The sequence below is a fragment of the Balaenoptera ricei genome, chromosome 3, assembly GCF_028023285.1.
Source record: "Balaenoptera ricei isolate mBalRic1 chromosome 3, mBalRic1.hap2, whole genome shotgun sequence".
Classification (NCBI taxonomy): domain Eukaryota; kingdom Metazoa; phylum Chordata; class Mammalia; order Artiodactyla; family Balaenopteridae; genus Balaenoptera; species Balaenoptera ricei.
Genome location: NC_082641.1, coordinates 106,005,322 through 106,025,568, shown reverse-complemented (window position 1 = coordinate 106,025,568; position 20,247 = coordinate 106,005,322). Strand labels below are relative to the sequence as shown.

The window sequence follows — 20,247 nt, the reverse complement described above, 5'->3', positions numbered from 1 at the left end:
TTAATACCTTATATCATAAATGTCAAGAATAGCACAAAGATGCAACCGGAAAGCCTCTGTAGAGGAGGGAGCCCATCAATCACGGAGGTTTCACTCTTTTTTCCTTCCATTTTACTATCAGAAAATAAACCCAGTGTGGTGAGATTTAAAGTCTTGACCTCCTCTTATTTATTACTTATCGCTATGCCTTCCCTGAAGCTGTACCCTGGAGGGAGGACTGAGAGAGAGAAGACTGCTCAGCTGGGGAGGGATAATGATGCGTTCAGGGGGTAAGAGGCGAGACTGGAAAAACAAAACCTCACAGCAGCACTCCCGGTGGTTCTACGCCCTCTATCTGTGTGCTTTGGGGACATGAAGACTGGGTGGTTGTAGAATGCAGGCCCATGTGAGGGAGGTGTTTCTATCTGGACTATCTCAGTCCCTGCCCTACTCAGTAGAGAAAAGAAAACAATCTCTTTTATGGTTAGAGAATGAATATTGTAATAAATTTTAATGAGCTTGCTGAGGATTCCAAGCCCTAGACAAGCACCCTATTCAAACTAGGCACTCACTCTACAGTTAGCAAGACCACCATCGACCCCACCTCCAATAACAGGTATGGCTCTTCCAGCTGCAATCATGGGATCTCTAATTTAGAGATGAGGAAGTCCCTCCTTCCAAAAAAACGAATTATTCTATCTTTAGAGAACTTTGGCTATATTGAGCTGAGGTCAGTCTCCTTGAAATTCCTATCAGTTCATCCTATTTCCATCCTCTCGGGTCCCACTGTGCAATTGTATCTCCTTTTTCTTCTGGAAGCCATTTGTGTATTTGAAAAGTGTTATCTCAATACTCCTGTAAATCAAGCTGACCGGCCTCAGGCTCTTTAACCATTCCTCCTGTGACAAACTTTCACATTTCAATGTCTCATCTGAACAAGGCACAGTCTGCCTTTCCCTCTTTGAGTGAGTTCTCCCAAACAATGAGCAAAACACAATAGCAGCAACAACGATAATGAGAATACTTAATATTTCTTGAGCATTAACCACATGCCAGGCACTATAATGCATTTTATATTCATCATTTTATTCCATTCTTACAAAATTACTGTGCAGTAACTGGATTTTTTTTTCTTATTTTTATTTTATTTTCTTAAATTTTTATTGAAATATAGTTGATTTACAATGTTGTGTTAATTTCAGATGCACAGCAAAGTGATTCAGTTATATATATATATATATATATATATTTTTTTTTTTTTTTTTAAGATTCTTTTCCATTATAGGTTATTATAAGATATTGCGTATAGTGCCTTGTGTTTTGCAGTAGTCCTTGTTGTTTATTTTATATATAATAGTTTGTATATTTTAATCCCAAACTCCTAATTTATCCCTCCCCCCCTTTCCCCTTTGGTAACCGTAAGTTTATTTCCTATGTCTGTGAGTCTACTTCTGCTCTGTAAATAAGTTCATTTGTATTGTATCATTTTTTTTAGATTCCACATGTAAGTGATCTCATATGGTATTTGTCTTTCTCTGTAGTAACTGGTATTATAATCTCCAATTTGTAGTGAAGAAACTGAAACTCAAAGACCTAAGTCACTTCCCTCAGGCCCACATGGCCTGTGCAGAGCAGAGCCAGAGCTCTCAGCCCCTGTGCCATCTTGTGCTCCAGAGGCAGAATTATCATTCCCTTATTCTAAGCCCCACTTTGATGAATAGGGACAAAGACTGAATTTACTATCTTTGTTGATTCATTGAGATTATTGCCAAATCTGTGTCTTTAGTCCAAATCTCTCTCTTGGGCTCTAGATTTTTATCCAACTGCCTATTGGACATCACCACTGGGACAACACCTGATCGCTTCAAACTCAACCTGTCCCAGACTGAACACATGACCTTTCCTCCCCAATATGTTCCTTTCCTGCTGTTCCCCAAAATCAGAACATGGTTTCGCTATCAACTCACTTGTCCCAAGACAGAAGCCTGAGAGCCGCTCTTGAATTCCCTCTTGTCCCCCACATCCAAACCATCACCAAATCCTTGATTCCCCTTCTGTATATTTTTCAGCTCTGCCCACTTCTTTCCATCTGCACTGTCACTAGTGCTGGCCACCCTCTCTCACCTCAGTGACTGCAACAGCTTCCTAACAGGTCACCAGGCACCTAGTTGTGCTCCCTTCTGCCTCTTCCCTCCTCAACGCTGAAGCTGGTGGGGACCTTCCAATATGAAACTCTGATTAAGTCACTTCCTTGCTTAAGAATATTTTATGAATTGTCATCCAACAAAAATAATATCCAAGCTCTTTAAAGTGACTTGCAAAACCCTTTCAGACCTACCCCAGTTCTCCCTCTCCAGTTTCGTCTCTCATTATTTCTCCCACCCTTCATGTCACAGTCTAAATGAACCTCCTCCCATTCCATCAGTGTTTTATGTCATTTTACCTCCAGGCCTTTGTGCCTGCTGTTCCCTCTTCCTGGAGCATTCTCTCCTCTCCCCACTGCTTGGTAAGCCAACTCCTGCTCATCCTGCACATTTCAGCTTTAATGTCACTTTCTCATGGTAAACTTCCCTGAATGTTAAAGTTATGTATTCTCTAGGATACTGTTTTTATTTACTTCATTTCTTATTCAATTGTTTCCATAAGGACATGAATTATGTCTATCTTGTTTATCACGAAATCCCCAGCACCAAACAAAGAAGGGGTGCAAAGAAGGACTTTGAGAAATATTTGAATGGATGAATGGAGGAATGAATGACAGCTAAAATCCTGCTCTACAGGGATATATTGTACAGCATGGGGCATATAGTCAATATTTTATAATAATTATAAATGGAGTATAATCTTTGAAAATTGTGAATGAGTATGTTATACACCTGAAATTTACATTATATTGTAAATCAACTATACCTCAAGGAAAAAAAAATCCCACTTAAATATGGTGGACCTAAGCATGTCTCCCTGAACATGTATGTGTGAGGTTGGTCATTTGGACTCCAGAGAGGATACCACATTTATTCCTCACTAACCTTCATGGTTGTTAGGTTCAGTTCATCATTTCAGGTTGCTCAGATGTTTGGGGTCCTGATTCTCTCTAACCTATTCTCTAGCATATTAGCTATCACTCCAATTTAATGTTCCTTGAAAACTGAACTAGCATCCCTTCTCTATCTTCATTAGGCAAGGATAGAGCCTAGTGACACCCATTAGACACCCACCTCCATTAATGAGCACCCATTGACTATACTAATTTAATCAGATTCAAACCTACTTCATTTTTTTTCCCCTTATCCTCATGGGTAAGCTGATCAAGATTTCTCGATGAAGTCCAAATAAAGATTACTATAATTCTCTAATTCCATGATTCTCAATCTTTTTGGACAACCACACTAATAGATAATATTCAGATAATACCCTCTGGGCATACTCAAGTTTTTGTGATATTCCCAGGAGCACAACTAAAACTCCACCTCTTTCTCTGCCATTAAAGAAATCACAGTGGCGAGCAAGTGGATGACTGAGGTGTCTAACGACAGATCCAGCAGGAGTCCTGCCTCTTCTGGAGCTGAAGCTCTATTTGTGCCGGGCAGCTAGCCAGCAGAATGGTCACTGCCACTTCCAAGGCATCTGTGCAACCCGTGCTTGGGCAGTCAGTCCTCTCCTCTCCTCTGAAGAGAATGTAACATTCCAGATCCCTTCCCTCTGGCCCTGACTCTGCACTCTTCTCACGTGGTATTTTAGTTCTTCCTGACCTAGTCCCCAGCTGGTCTCCAAACATACCGGGATGAAAAGGGCTATGTGGTTAAACTGATTTCTATTAAAATCAGTAGAGACTAATTAATACAACGTTGTAAGTCAACTATACTTCAATTTAAAAATTTTTTAATTAAAAAAACCCAAAATTTAAAAAATCAGTTGACTAAAAAGTGTAGGAAATTTTACCTGGAAAACCATGTATCACACCAAAACAATTGTCCTATGAAACAATGTATCACCCCACTGCCCTAGCAGGCAGCCTCTGAAGTCCTAAAATTACATGAGATGATGAACACCAGCAGGGACTATGTCCATGAATGAAGCAGAGATCAATGAGACAGATATCATCCATAGCACGGCCCACTGGCTGCAGGGGTATCAAAGTAAGTAAGACAGAAAAAATATGTGTTTTTTCTGCTACAATACACATGAATTGCTGGCACAAGGTAAGGTCCCCAGGGCAGGGTCCTCAAAGAAAACCAGAAGCTGAATTCCCTAAGAGAATGGGTACACAGAGTTGGGATATCATAACATTCCATTTCTAACATACCAGGCTTTATGGACTAAGAGTCTACCTACACACTAGGAGTCAGACCAGCAGCAAACAATAGTTGAGAAGAACACAGAGAACAGTAGCCCAAGCACAGGGATTCCAGGCACCGAGGGGCGGTAAATGTGAGACTACAATGAGGAAGGGCCAATGCCTGGTCATCTGATGATGGGATCTTTTGATCCAATAAACTCAGAAACAAAAAATTAATGAGAACTTTAATCAACAAGCTCATGAGGGTTACCCAGGCATGGCAGCCACTGCTAGGTGCCTTCCCAAATCTACTCTCCACTACTTCCTTGTTAAAGAATTCTGAGTTTGTTTTTTAAACAGGATACATGGCTATCCAGCTAAAAAATTATTTTTTAGCTTTCCTTTCAGTCAGCTTAGGACATAACTAGTTTCTGCCAATATGCTGAATGAAGAGTGCTAGGTTCAGGAAATCTTCCTGTATGGGAGGGGCTTTATTTCTTCTCTCACCTTCCTCCATCCACCAGCTTGGACTTGGGATAAAATGGCAAGACCCAAGCAGCCATCCCGGACTGTGAGGTGGCCTTGAGGATGGAAGCAACAAACACAATACAGCGAAACAAGTGCAATTTCCTGACACTGTTATTGCCACAGTAGTCCTGGATTGCCTTATCTCCAGGTTTCTTTCTTGTGAGGGAGAGAGAGAAACTATCTCATTGAAGATATTATTTTTCAGGACATTGTTACTTGCAGTCAAACCTCTAAATCATCACTGCTCCCTCTTCCAAGTGTTCACCAACTACCTGAGCTCAGCCCCACTGCCTAGCTGCCCTGGCTTATCACAGGGGGATCCAGAGCAATTAGCTTAACTCTCTCTCTTACAAGGGGCCCCAAATATAAGCTTAACCTTTTCTCCAAAACCTTAATTCCCCTAACTAACACATTTAGCCCTGTCATTGTGAATTATCTACAGCTTTCTGGTAAACTTTTATAGTTCCAATTTCTTTCCTCTTGGGATAACAAGATTCATGATTTTATTATCCATAATGTAAAGGTAGTTCCACTGATTCGTTTAAGACTGAATAATGCAACCCTTTTAGTCATGTCAACTACCAAGTCATCATACCTACCAGTGACAGGGTTATTACTGAACTTCAACTAGAATCTTGCCCAGCTATCATTCACAAAATACACTAAGCCTGGCTTTAGGGACTAAATGGCACTGATTCCTTTCTATGTTTTCCAGAACTCTAGAGAGCCATTGTCTGTGCTCCTGGACTCAGTTAGATTACCATCACTTGAGAGATGAGACTGGGGGTCAGTCTCTAAAGAAACTGTTGGAAAATCATCTGGTACCACCTTCAACAAAGTAAGATCAATTGCTTGTGATCTTTTTCAATGTCACCCCAACACTCCTCTAGGCATGTGCCCTGTTTCTGCATCAAAAGTTAAATTCTGCATCTTTGAATCTAGAAGGAAGGCCTCTTTACCCAAATAGAGTAAAGCAAGCTCATGGGCCACATCTGAGCTGCTCCAACTGTCAGGTGCAGAACTGAAGTCTCCCTGGTGTGAACATCTATCCTTTCTGACTCATCTCAGGCTGTTGCTTTTCTATGAACTTGAGCAATGTCATCATTTCCTCAGGGGATGTCTGAACCCAAACAGATAATGAATGGAAGTATCTTTAAGGGGTTTCTAGATACTGAGAGTATCTCAGTTCTCTATATTTGAGCTTCATCCCTTTCTTTTATGTATTTTAATTGGGCAGTTATGAGAAGTGTGTTCAAGCGAGGAAACACTGGGTTTGGGATTTAGGTGCGTGATTAAAATATTTTTCCCAGACTCCCTAGTTCTTACCTAACTGCTTTTCCTTCAGCTCCTAGCAATTCTCATCTGATATACATTATGATCAGAAGCTCGGGATTCTATGGGATTGTTGTGACTGTTTGGGAAGTAGTCAATATTGGTCAGCTGGAAAACCTGATTCTAAAATAACAAGCAGGCATTGGTTGGCCACACGTTCAAGTCATTCAATCTGACAAGCAATAACACTATTTCCGGTCATTGAGTGTTGTCATTTACTTTCAAGTCATTGGGTCCTTGCCATGTGCTGGAAGACTCATCCTATAATCCATAAAGGCTTTTGATGAATTGATTTCTCCTAGTTAGTGAGTTTTCTGTTAGCGCTTTTCACATAAAAAGCCATCTATGTCATCCAACAATTCCATTTGTCATTTACTAAATGAAATATATTGGACATGGGTTCATGAGTTTGAAGAAGCTACATAACCCAAATCTCAAATAAATTTGAAGGACAAGTGACCATTGGAGCTGATTATCTTCTGGAACTGCTAAACAATACTTGGTCCAAAGTGCTGTGCCAGGTGCCAAGGGAGTCTCACCTTCTACTATGGACATTAAAACCCAGATAGAGAACACCTTAGGACCCATTCTTAATATCATTGTTTGATGAGTCAATGGAGCATAATATGGGCTCCTTAGCATGCTGCCCTCAATAGGGCACTTTTCATTATATATATTCACAATATACTGCCAATTTGTGATTAGGATCCCCTTGTAAGGGACATTTTGGAAATATACATCTGACTTCACTGTAAACCTGTAATTTTTACTCTGTATAACATCTGGAGAATATCTGGTATCACATGTACTGCAATATCTAATGAAGTCTTTTCAAGTAAATTGTGGTTAATTCACAGAAATACTCATGTTGCATTTTCATTTTCATTTTGAATATTAGAAAAGTCCTCTTGCTTGGTTCTTTCTCAACAAAAAAAGAAGTTAAAAAAAACCGCAACAATAAAAAAACAAGCAACCTGATTTAAAAATGGGCCAAAGACCTTAACAGATACCTCGCCAAAGAAGATATACTGATGGGAAATAAGCATATGAAAAGATGCTCCACATTTTATGTCATTTCACTTAAATGAAAATTAAACAACAAATTTAAACAAATTACAACAATAATGAGATACCACTACACAACCATGAGAATGACCAAAATCCAGAACACTGACAACACCAAACGCTGGTGAGGCTATAGAACAACAGGAATTCTTATTTATTGCTGGTGAGATACAAAATGGAAGACAGTTTGGTGGTTTCTTACAAAACTAATATACTCTATCATATCATCCAGCAATCATGCTCCTTGTTATTTACACAAAGGAGTTGAAAATTCATGTCCACACAAAAACCTGCACAAGGATATTGATAGCAGCTTTATTCATAGTTACCAAAACTTGGAAGCAACCACGATGTCCTTCAGTAGCTGAGGAATAAATAAAATGTGGTACAAACAGACAATAGAATATCAGTCAGCGTTCAAAAAAAAAAAAAGTAAGCTATCAAATCATGAAAAGACATGGAAGAAACTTACCTACATATTACTAAGTAAAAGAAGGTCAATTTGAAAAGGTTTCCCAGATTCCAACTGTGTGACATTCTGGAAAAGGCAAAACTATTAAGACAGTAAAAGATTGGTGGTTGCCAGGGATTGGGGGAAGGAGGGATGAATAGGCAGAGCACAGAGGATTTTTAGGGAAGTGAAACAACTCTGTATGATACTATAATAGTGGATATACTGTACATTTTCTAAATCCATAGAATGTACAACACCAAGAGTGAACCTTCATGTGAACTATGGACTTTGGGTGTTCATGATGCATCAATGTAGATTCATCAATTCTAACACATGTATGACTCAGCCAGGGATGTTGATAATGGGGGAGGTTATGTGTGTGCGGGGGCAGGGAAATCTCTGTAACTTCCTCTCTCAGTTTTGCTGTTAGCCTAAATTTCTCTTTAAAAAAAAAAACCTCACCAAAAAACAGAAAGAAAAAAAAACAAACAAACAGCTGAAAGATGGTTGGAATAGATGGGTCTGAAAGAGAGGGAAAAGGGGCACGTACAGACTGTCTGAAAACCTAGTTCCTCCCGTGCGCCTCTGCCTCTACTGGCAAGCATCCACGTGGTAAAATCCTGCTGGTTTTCAGTTTTTGCTTTGTCTTTTCACAAGCATAGCCCGCACACTCCCGGCCCACAAGATGAGTGATTAGGGAGATGTCAAGTGGAGAGATGTCGCCAAGCCTTGCAAATGAGTTTGTAGTTAATGCAGGTGCCGGTTACTTTCCAGATGCTTTCAAATAGATGGACACTCCTTGAATGATGAGCTTTTAACCTTACAGCTGGTCATTTATTTTTCTGATTAGGACATGCCACTCTCTCAACTTCCAGGTGGTTGTTCACTGTAGGCAATAATGGCCCCTTGTTTACTCATCCCCAAACTCTATCGTGTGTTGCCGGCTCATTATTGTGTGTGATCTTGCCTTTGAGTGCTAAACAGTAGTGGATAATCACTTTTTTTAAAATAAATTTATTTATTTTATTTATTTTATTTTGGCTGCATTGTGTCTTCAGTTGCTGCATGCGGGCTTTCTCTAGTTGTGGCCAGAGGGGGCTTCTCTTGTTGCAGAGCATGGGCTCTAGGCACGTGGGCTTCAGTAATTGCAGTGCACGAGCTCAGTAGTTGTGGCTTGCGGGCTCTAGAGCACAGGCTCAGTAGTTGTGGCGCATGGGCTTAGTTGCTCCGTGGCATGTGGGATCTTCCTGGACCAGGGCTCGAACCCGTGTCCCCTGCATTGGCAGGCAGATTCTTAACCACTGCGCCACCAGGGAAGTCCCATTGGATAATCACTTTTGATCCTCTCTCTTTGTTGCATTAGAGAAAACCATAGAATGTTTAAAATTCTAGCATTTACTGAGGGAAACAACAATTGTGCGTGTGTTTTAAGAGAGCAAACTTGGAAACAAGGTGTTCCAAAACACAGAGCAAACCCATCCAACAAAATGCACTTTCCAAAGTAAAGTAAGGAATGATGAAACCCCGGGTAAAAACTACTCCTTAGAAATGTTTTATGTCAGCCAATTGAGCCCTAAGGGCCACACACTCCTACTTTACAGTTTAGCATTTCATTTGTTGCATTTATAATTTGCTTAATCTCTATCCCTCCATACCTCCCCTAATTGTAAACTTTAATAACATCAGCAGTTTTAGCAAAATTCCCAGTGGTGTGTGCCTTCAGAATCAGGCAAAATCTTTTTTATATGAGATTCTGAATAATTGTTTCATTCTCTCAATGAGAGAAAGACATAATTGCTAAGCCTACAGTGGTGCAGAATATGGTAAATCAGTTTAATAATGTGTGAATAAAACTATATTAAGAAAAAAGGGGTTTGTTTTCATGGATTCAAAGGGGAAGAAAAATAAAAAACAATTCTAGATGCTTCAGGGAGACTGAAAAATCCATACCACAGAGTTCTAGGATTTTTTTTTTCTTCAAAGCCTTTCAGCAACATGAGAAAACCAAAGTATCTTGGACAAAAGGCAAGCTCATGAGTTACCCACTGGGAGTGAGATCTCAGCTTGGTTTTATATTTACACATTATATCCAGAAGTTAAAATTTTAAAAGCCACCGAAGAACCAACCTTGGTTTGAAGGGGTGGGCTTTGGGGGTTGGAGGGAGAGCACTCTTTTTGCCATAAACAACATGAAATCCCAGTGTTCACTGCCGCTGTCATAACACTGTTTTTAAATAAAATATGCATTACTCATCAAATATTGGCGACCATATCATGAAGCCACCTAAAAGATTATTATCTATTCTTATATCCATAAAACTGGCGTGTGTGGCTAAGGAAGAGAGAAGGTAGAATTCTATGTCATGGCAGAGAATTCTCGGGTAATGGGGGAAGATTTACAAGAATGCTCACCGTCCCAATTTGCTCGTGTAATTCCCCATTCTCCCAAGTCATCTCCCACCTGGGCCAGAAAATAGATGGGGGCTAGAACGGAGATGCTGTAGCCACCAAGAAAATGGTTCAAGATGCTACACACTAATCTAATGGGAAACCACAGTGGCTGCGATTAAGGGACTTGATTTCAGGGAAACCCGTATCTTGGGACCACTAAGTTCCAAAAATCCTCTCTCATATAGGCTATTTCATAAGACTTTGAGCTTTTAAAAATTATAGTTCTGGCACCTGAAAAATATTCCAACAATACAAAAGACTGTACAGTGAATCTTAAGCCCCTTTCCCACCCCAGATCCCCTCCAAAGCTAACCCTGATATTAGGTTTTATGCCTATGCAAACGTATATTTTTATTTTTCCCTTATTTTCATTCAAATATTTAGAATAAGATACACACTATTCTGCACCTGGCTCTATTCAATTAACACATCTTGGAGAACAGTCCATATCAGTATGTCAAAAGAGATGCTTTATTCTTTTTCACGACTGCACAGCTTCATTCCTATTGGTTGCTACTGAGGTTGTTTCAAGGTTTTTTTCCCTGTAAACAGTGCTGCAACAAATATCTTTGTCCTTTTGTCTTTATTGCCCTAGCCTTCTAATGCGCCCGCTTGCCCTCCATATTAATCTTCTCCGATTTTCTAATACCTCGCATTCCTGCCTGAATAATCTATCTCCGTGGCCAGATTGATCTCGTCACACCTCTGCTTTAAACCATCAACAGTTTTCCCAACACCCATAGAAAACATCCAAATTCTTCAACATATAAAAATCCTCCACTATGTCCCAGCTGCTTTTTCAGTCTCAGCTGTTACCATTCCCTACCAAACATGACACTCATGCTGAAACAAGAGTTCTTAAAATGTACCTGGTTGCCCATGCTTCCATGCCCTTGGCATCACTTACCTTTATTTCTTCTATGAGTTGTTAGATGTGCCAGGAGTAATGCTGGAATCGACCTTTAGTTCTGAGCGTGGCAGGGAAGCCATATTTAACTGCTTGCTGTCATGGGTTTCCACCTGCTGGTTTCAGATGAGATTCACCCCAGACTTTAGCAATTAGCACACCTGCAGCTCTTTGTATGAGGTGGGAATTGACCTGCTGCTAACTAACATTTGCCTCCTGACACCTTGCCTGAACCTCATCCTGTTTTGTTATGGCCTCTGCAACCCATGAGATACCAGAAGCAAACTGCCTGGCATGTAAAGGAGTATTCAGATGAAAGTTCTTCCCCAAGGGCACTCTGCTTCCTACTCCACTGCCCTGCTCGGACCAAAAACCCAGACTCATTCCCTGGTTCTTAGAAGTAAGCCTTCTGGACCACTTTCGATCTGACCATATCTGGCATTTCCAGTCTTGCGAGTCAGCAACTTTCTTTCCTCCAAATCCCCTCCCTGGCATTATTTTACCTGACTTAAACATCATATTTCTACAGTTCTAAAGTAGGATCATGCTCTCCGACTGGTGAAATGAAATTTTTCATACTACAAAGATATGGGAAAAATACATGTTTATTCAATCAAGGAATGTTCTGACAAACACATGTAACGGAAATACGCTAATAGTGGGATATCTTCTGGTTCCATTTCCAAAATCTAATATGATTGTGTGCCACAAACAATTGAATAGAGGATCGCACATTTTAAAATGTGATTGTGGCTAACTAGTATACCAGGCATGTATTGTGTTCAAGGGTACAGCTGACATTGATACAATATGCCAAGCATAAACAGCAAGATCTTTAATCAATGCCATTTAAAATAAATATTGAATCGATTCCTCCCTTTCCTCTGCAAACACTCATCAGGAAAGAAGGAGTAACTTTCTCTTTAGAACTGGTTCACTCTTATGGGCAAATGGATGGACAGACTATGTGTCATGATGCAAAATAATGAGTGAACTCTGTTTTAAAACACCCCCCATGCGACAAATTGTTAGATTCATTTCCTAGCACTAAGACATTGTCTACAGAAGAGCAATATTAAAATACATCTCTCTTGGCAGGGGCAGCAATATATTAATGCAAAGAGAAAAATCGCTATACATTTGTATTTAGCAATTGTTACTCTGTTCAAGAATATCTTAAAGTAGATGTTTAGGAAAAAAATAAGACATAACCCCTTTAAGAAATAGATTGTTGTAGAAAAGAATATTAATCAGATACTGTTATATGAAAAAAAGATTATAAATGAGTGTTGTAACATCATCTCATTTTTATAAATGAGAAAATATGCAAATACCAGGCCCTCCTTCCTCCCCACCCCCCCCCCCAAAATGAAAGCATAGCCTCCACAATTATCATAGTGCAAATATCTGAGTGAGTGGTGTAAGATGGGAGATTTTTTTAATCTTTTTTTTTTTACTCCTTTTTTAAACATTTTTATGAACATACATTTCTATAACAAAATATCCATAAGAGTTATAATTATATGTATATATTCATGCACTTTTCTGTATGCGTCTTTTTGGGAATCAGGTTTTTCCATTTCTAAGTGTTTCTAGGTTTAATTAAAGCACACTCTCAGTGGAGATGAGCATTTAATGCAAAGGAGAATGAATAAATGGGATTTAAAAGGGAGAAGGATACATTGTACAGATACTTTCTCTCCTGATAGCTGAATCATGTGGCCTGAGGGAATTTTTTTTTTTTTTTTTCTCAGAGCCAAATGAGATTCAGGGCAGGTAGAGTGAGCAGAAAAGGCCCTGGGAATGCTTAGGGTACATGGGCACACCCTGCCTTCTTCCTGAGGAGTTCCAGGAAGGTAATAAAACTGGAGAGAACTTGCCTTCTTGGGCTTTGACATCTGAGCAGAAATTTCCTAAGCCACGGAAGTGGCTACATAGCTTTCTGAACAACAGAAATATATTGATAGAAAAAATAAGTTCTCCCCGAGAAACAAAAGGGGACAAAATAGAATTAGATTAAGTAGTAATCATTTAAAGTTGATGCTTATGTGATGAACTTAGACTACATTACACCTACAGTAAATTGCATATAAACTTTATTTGTATCAAGAAAATCAATATTTACTTTTTAAAATAAAGCGTAACTTTGAAGAGGGAAAAGCACATTTATTTATTTATTTATTTGACCACAGACCTTTCTTGACATGCAAGGCTATCCAGCCCCTCTTCCCTCTCGGGACCCCCTCCATGATTCTCTCCTTCATAAAACCAACAGAAAAAAAAAAAAAGAAAAGAATATTCCAGGGACTTCCCTGGTGGCGCAGTGGGTAAGAATCCGCCTGCCAGTGCAGGGGATACGGGTTCGATCCCTGGTCCTAGAAGATCCCACATGCCGCGGAGCAGCTAAGCCCGGCTCCACAACTACTGAGCCTGCGCTCTAGAGCCCATCCGCCTAGAGCCGGTGCTCCGCAACAGGAGAAGCCACCGCAATGAGAAGCCCGCGCACCCAACGAAGAGTAGCACCTGCTCGCCGCAACTAGAGAAAGCCCGTGCGCAGCAACGAAGACCCAACGTGGCCATAAATTAATCAATTAATTACTTTTTAAAAAAAGGAATATTCCACAGCTGTGCTTCCCTAGTAAGGTTATGCTGGTTTTATTTGCATTGGTTTCTACTGAATGATCTACTAATCAAATCAAAGTACAAGGTTTTAAAGCTTTTCATTTCTCAGCTCTGAGTGAAGCAGTACATCAATTAATAAAAGGAGAACTTTTTTTTTAATTGCACAGTGCTTTTTAGTTTATCAAATGCTTTTGTATTTTCTCATTTCACCTTCAAACCCACTCAATTTAAATAGCAATTTTAAATGTCCATTTCTAATTTTTCCTTGCTCAGAATCCATTCCTCCCACTGCTTATGATAGTAAACCTCCATTTCCCTTTGATGAGGCACACCCCTCCTACTCGCATGTGATTCAGATGAGACTGACCTCATCCCATCCCCTAATCCAAGTATGGACATGTGACTGGAGGTTAGCCAAACAGTGTATTTCGCCTCCCTGAGCACAGTGGTTGGTTTCGAGACAGACACATGACTTAAATCAGTCACACAGACTAAATTCTAGGATTTTTCTGAAGTTGATCAACCAAGAGGCTCTAAGCTGAAAGCCTGTGGGAATCACTGTGATGCGAAAGGCTGCCCAGATGGTACAATCCAGTAAGCCAGGAAGCACCGTCTTCTTTGTCTAGCTCAAGTCACGTTTGCGTCGCTTAAAAATCAAGAGTCCTGGCAGATATACATCTCTTCCCCTTACCAGCTCTGGGAAAAGTGGAGCCAGTCCACCCATGCAGCCCTATTCCACCACACCACTGATCCCCTGAAGGCAGCTACCTGAACTGCCTCTTTGTGTTTAAAAGAAAGTGAGTATTCTAGAAAGAGGTGGCTAGTAAGTCATAATTCATGAAGTATGAGTTATTACAAACATATTAGCATCTCTTAACAGAAATCCACACATTGAAGCCATAAGTATTAGCCGGCAAGTCTCTAAGGGGATCAAGTTCTGACTTGGAAACACCCATAGGCTTTAGAATAAAGATAGCTTCCAATGACCAGTTCTGAGATCTTTGCCTAATTTCTCAATCTTCTGAACCTAAGTTGCCTTATAAGCAGTAAGAGTAATAGTATTCTCCTCACAGAGTTTTTGTGAAGACCTATGATATTGTATAAATAAAAAATACTTAGCACACCGCTGGGCACAAAATAGATTCTCAGTAGAGAATGGTTTTTATTAATAACTTGGGATGCTTTTAATAATATGGAAGAAGTGGATACCCACAGTGGCATAGGTAGGATGCCCTGACCAACTAGAGAAAGCATAAAGCCACCAAGGAAGTCAAGAGTGGAACAGCCTGCAGGTCACAGAAAGAAAGTGAAAAAGCTCTACAGACCAATGTGTTGAAAACCACCATTTTTCTTGGGTGAGTACTGACAAAGAATATTCTTTTGGGTTTGGGGACCACTGCCCAAAGTGCCAGAAGGGACTTTTAGAGAGAATGAAGCTAACAATCAGTTCCCTTATTCTGTTTAATCTTTCAGTGATTAGCAAAAAAAAAAAAAAAATTTTTTAAATCACTTTTAACAGCATCATATTTCAATTATCAAGTGCTGAATTAAAGTGGAATGCAAACACTAAACTTTAACACACTGCTAAAAATGAACATGTCTAAAATATTAATAGCAACTCTAAATGATTTATAATGCCCTCTTGGGCATATTTTATGATTTATTGATGTCATTTTATCTGCTCCATGGGTGACAGAGTCACCTCACTGTGTGTGCTCTGGTGGGTTTCTAGGCTAGTTATTCAGAAAACTATACACTCAGACCTTTGCTGCATGCATATCAGACTGTAGGTAAAGTAAAAAAAGTAAAAATGTTCATTTTTTCCATAAATCAGGGAATTGTGGGGGACAAACAGACTTTAAAATTGGTTATTTCTTGTTTTCTCAACTTCATGCAGGGCCATATTGGAGCTATCTTCAATGGATGTGAATTTCACAACCTCCCAGGTTAATTTATAATGTCAGTCTTTGTTGACGAGAAATTCAGCTTTAGATGTAACCTATTACCCTTTCTGCACCAAGAAAAGCCCATTTTCTAGAAAATACCTCATAATTTCTTCGGTAGTTCACTTCCCTTCTTCGACCTAACAATGCATTTTTCAAACCTTTCTGTCCATCCCACATATATTATTGCCCAGCTCTCTGCTTTATGATTTCTTTCTCTCTATTTTATGATTTGCTTCTAGTCTACAGGTTTCCTAAGACTCTCTTAAGCTATGGTAGCCAAAATGTGCTTTAATCAAAATTGGACTTGTCTTTTACTTCGTTTCCAACACGGTTTCCCTCTCGCAGTCATTTCCCTTTCTCCAGAGATGGAAAGATCTCATTCCGTCCTCTGGACATCCAGAACTTCTTTTCATGACCTGTCCACTGACAGCCACACACATCTAAACAGTAGTGACATAGGCCTGCACTTCTGGGGAACAGCTCATGCTCAAAAATTACCATTCCCTCCTCTACCTGCCCCTTTATTCAAAACTCCAAACTCTTTAATATAGGAATACATGGATATGGGGGGATAAGGGAGGGGGCTCTGAGAGCCCATCCAATTAAATCATGTTGACAACTCCCCATCTGAAATTAGAACCAAGACCCAGGATTCTGTGTAGTATTAATAAATAGCCAAAAAACAAAACAACGACAAAAAAACCCACCCAAACCCAAAAAACAAACAAAAACCAAACCAAAAAGCCCCTCAATCTTCTTCTCTGTTTATTTTTCTGTATCCAATATGTGATTTACTTTTTGAACTGCAGTTCAATATTGCGGACTCATGGTCCCTGTATTTTTTCCACCATAGACATAGCTAGTCACTTCTTATCTTATTTTGGTGACATCTGTTTTTCCTCACTATATCACAACCCTGTAATTACGTAGGCAGCACCCGATGATCCTAAGATGTAGTATGTAATCACTAAATTTTAACCTCTAGCAAACAATTACCATAGGAACCAAAGGCTAAATAGAGGCATGGTATCTAAATTTGCCACATTTCTCCTTCATCTGAGACATTTAGAAGAGGTGATTATGCTTATGAAGGTATGAGTACCCAATGGTTACTCAATATGCACCTGTCTATTGAGTGATTATATATAATCAAGCACCTGCCTGGGCATAGATGTCTACCAAGTACCAGGCCAGGTCTACCCAGGCACCGGTTGGGGTTGATAACTTGGGTTAGGTTGAGCAAGAGCTCTCACTTAGCTGAGCGGTGGGAGGTGTTGGTTGGAACCTCTGGGGAACAGACACTGAGATGGAGTTAGAAGTGCAAAAGGTTTACTATGCTGGGTAGTAATATTTGTGAAAAGAAATAAAGAAAGTAGGATTGGGTGTGGGAGCTGTCAGACAATGATGCCAACCTCACAAAGTTTCTGCCAGCCTGGAGAGGAGCTCTGAGCAAAGGGTGCCCATAAAGGGGTCAGCATTAGTAGAAATGGCCAGGCCTGGGAGACCAGAGAAGAGCTGGCCTGGGCTTCTGAGCTGAAGCAGACCTGAAGAGGTCAACAGCTGGAAGCACTCCTGATGCTAGGCAACAAGTTCTTTCTTCAAAGGGGGCCTAAGCAGTGCATCTCTGAGTCTGCTGCACAGGCTAAGTCCAAAACAGTACAGGAGGGCGAAGGATCCAATCTAAGTATATGGAGCCAGGAATTCTAATCTCAGTGAAAAGGGTTCAAATCAAATACGGTCAGGATTTAAAAGGGTGGAAGTGAGTGTTACAGCTCAGGAGGGACCTGAGCATTAGGTTTACCATCAGCTGGAATTTAGGACTTTCTTTTTTGTGCAAGAGAAGCCACAGATATAAATGGGTCACTCTAGCTGAAAGGGCCAGGGGTGTAATGAACAATTAAAAATATATAAAACACACCATCAGTGTCTCTGCTTTAAGTAGACACATGACTTTAAAACTTTGGGAAACATATGGCATTTGCTCTACATCTGCCAAGTGGCATAGATCCCCTGTCACATACGCGTGAATGAAGTCAGGCGGGATGGGGAAGGAGGCAGGCTCTGCAACGGGACAATCAGTCCAAGCCCCATTACTACGGCTCCAAGCCCTGCGACCTCAAGGAAGTTATTTATCCTCACAACCTAAGTTTATTGTACGTAAAATAAGGACAAAAACTAGAACCCATCAGATAGGGCTGTTGTGCAGGTTGAACTCATGTTATTCAAAGGGTGAGTCTTGGACCAGCAGAGCCACCATCACCTGGAAAGTTGTTAGAAATGTAGAAATCTTGTACCCCATCCTGGACCTAAGGAATCAGAATCTACTTTTTTTTTTCTTTTTTTTTTTTTAGAATCTACATTTTAACAAGATCCCCAGGTGACTGTGTGTGCATGTTAAAGGTTGAAAAGCACTGGGTTAATGATATGGGTTAATGTACTGGGTTAAGTACATCAAACACTTAATACAGTGTTTGGCATGTTGTAAACACACAATAGATACTACTTGTTATTGTTTTTGTTATTATAATTGTTATTTTCATCCTGAATCATCTTGCATAAGCACATCACTTAAGAACCTGAGCTTTCCAGCCGCATAGCACAGGGAGATCAGCTGGTGCTTTGTGACCACCTAGAGGGGTGGGATAGGGAGCGTGGGAGGGAGGGAGACGCAAGAGGGAAGAGATATGGGGACATATGTATATGTATAACTGATTCACTTTGTTATAAAGCAGAAACTAACACACCATTGTAAAGCAATTATACTCCAATAAAGACGTTTTAAAAAAAAAAAAGAACCTGAGCTTTCTAATCTGCAAAATGGGAATCATAATAATATCCAACTGCCTGAGGATTAGATCATCTTTTAAAGTCTTTTCAAACTCCAGGAGACCCTTATGATTCAAGCATGACCATAAAATGGCAATGGCTGATATTTTGACAGCCTTTACTGTGTGTCAGGTGTTGTTCTTAGTGCTTTACTTTTCTCATCTTATTTAATCATCCAACAGTGCTATGAGACAAGTACTATTTTTAATGCCACTTTACAGATGAATAAACTGAAACATGAAGAGATTAAATAATTTGCTCAATAAAACACCCAGTGGTAGAATCAGGATTTGAACTTTGGCAGTCTTATGTAACCATTTATACTCTTAACCTCATCACTATTCTGTCCCTCAAGCCAGGCCATGAAAGAGAGAGGTAAACTAAACTAACTCTAACACAATCGGTGCAATCCGATGTAGTATTTGATACATCATTGTTACAGCAGGCAACATTCAGGCTGTGGATTCTCAAATCTGGCTGCATATGTTTTAAAGAGTGGAGATTTTTCAAAATACAGACTTCTGAGTCTCATCCCCAAGGTTCTGTTTCAGTAGTTTAGAAGTGGGGCTGAAACTTCTAATCTTTTTCTTTTTTTTTAAGCTGTTAGATATTATTCTGATGCAGAGTCAAGATTGAAAATGTGTGGGAATATGGGTTAATAAGCCACCATCTCCATGTCCAGCATGTGGTAAGTCAAACTTCTTTCCAAAGTAATTGAAAGGAATAAGAAGGGAAGAAAGGAATGAAGGGAAAGAGGGAGGGAGGGAGAGAGTTTTGTTGGTGATGGAGGTGTGAGCCATTCTCCCTAATTCCACAACACACATCCTCATGTCTAAGTGGTTTCCTTGCAAGTTCTGTAGACAGGAATTGTACATCTCTTGAACCACTGTAGTTTGGGGGATGTTTAACGGCACTGAGCAGGAAATATCTTGGTACCACTGAGTGGAGGAATTTATTTCACCTTACCTCCATGAAGGAGACAATTTTTCAGCCAAAAGAAGGGGACTAGAATCCTGCACATCATCCAAGACAACAGCGAGAGGACTACACCACAGCTGGAGGAGGGAGGGTGGAAGCAGGACAGTGCTCGCTGAGAAGGAAAGAATGGAGGGACTGGCACAGAATCCATAGGTGCTCCCAGATACTCAAGTACAGTAAGACATCGGTATTTTCTAGAGCATCCCACACTCAAGCAGGTCTACAATAACAATTGATAGAGCCTAGACTTGAAGCAAACTTTAGTCTTGACATACATAGAGCCAGAGAAACTGCAATATGGGCCCATCCCAGCACAGAGAGCCAGGGACATTGAAAAGCATGGACTGTTATGAGGAAAAGGGGAGCTCAGCAGAAGAGATATGTTAACAGAAAAAGCTCCCTGAGCCATTCATACAGAGGAGGGAGAACTGGAAAATGAGATCAAATTCCACTTGCGATAGCTTACAGTTTGTTGTCTATATTAATGCCAAAGTTGATAATTAGTTTTAATTCCAGGGCTTTGGTTTCAATTATTCTCAAAAAAATCATTTTATTATCTTTATAAAGTCCTCAGTTAAAAAGATCCTCAAAATTATCATACAGATAACTGGACCAAATAAACCCAAGCTGATGTTAGGGTTCTGATACCCAGCTTGATTAAACAGAAACACCTAGACGACACTGCCCCAACTTGATTTTGTTCTCAGTGTAACACATTATACAGCCATCCCTCCAAGGCTGTGGAAAGGTAACAGGTTAGCAAGCAATGTGGAAAAATCATTCTTTCTGTGACTAGGATATTTTGAATTGAAAAAGATGGCATAATATACCAGACTACAGCATACATAGTAAGAATCCTAGATTTGAATGGAGTGAAACC

At 40.0% G+C, this 20,247-nt stretch overlaps 1 protein-coding gene across 10 annotated transcripts in view; it reads right to left on the bottom strand.

Moving 5' to 3' along the window:
- The window catches only part of MEGF10 (multiple EGF like domains 10), a 364,824-nt gene that overhangs the window by 227,790 nt on the left and 116,787 nt on the right, over nt 1-20,247 (bottom strand). The window contains exon 1 of one of the 10 annotated variants that reach the window (XM_059916990.1): nt 9,765-9,856. The exons of the other annotated variants lie outside the window; for them this stretch is intronic. The gene's annotated coding sequence lies outside the window, so the exon portion shown is untranslated. Of the gene's footprint in view, nt 1-9,764; nt 9,857-20,247 lie in introns of those variants that run through there. 10 annotated transcript variants of the gene reach the window in all.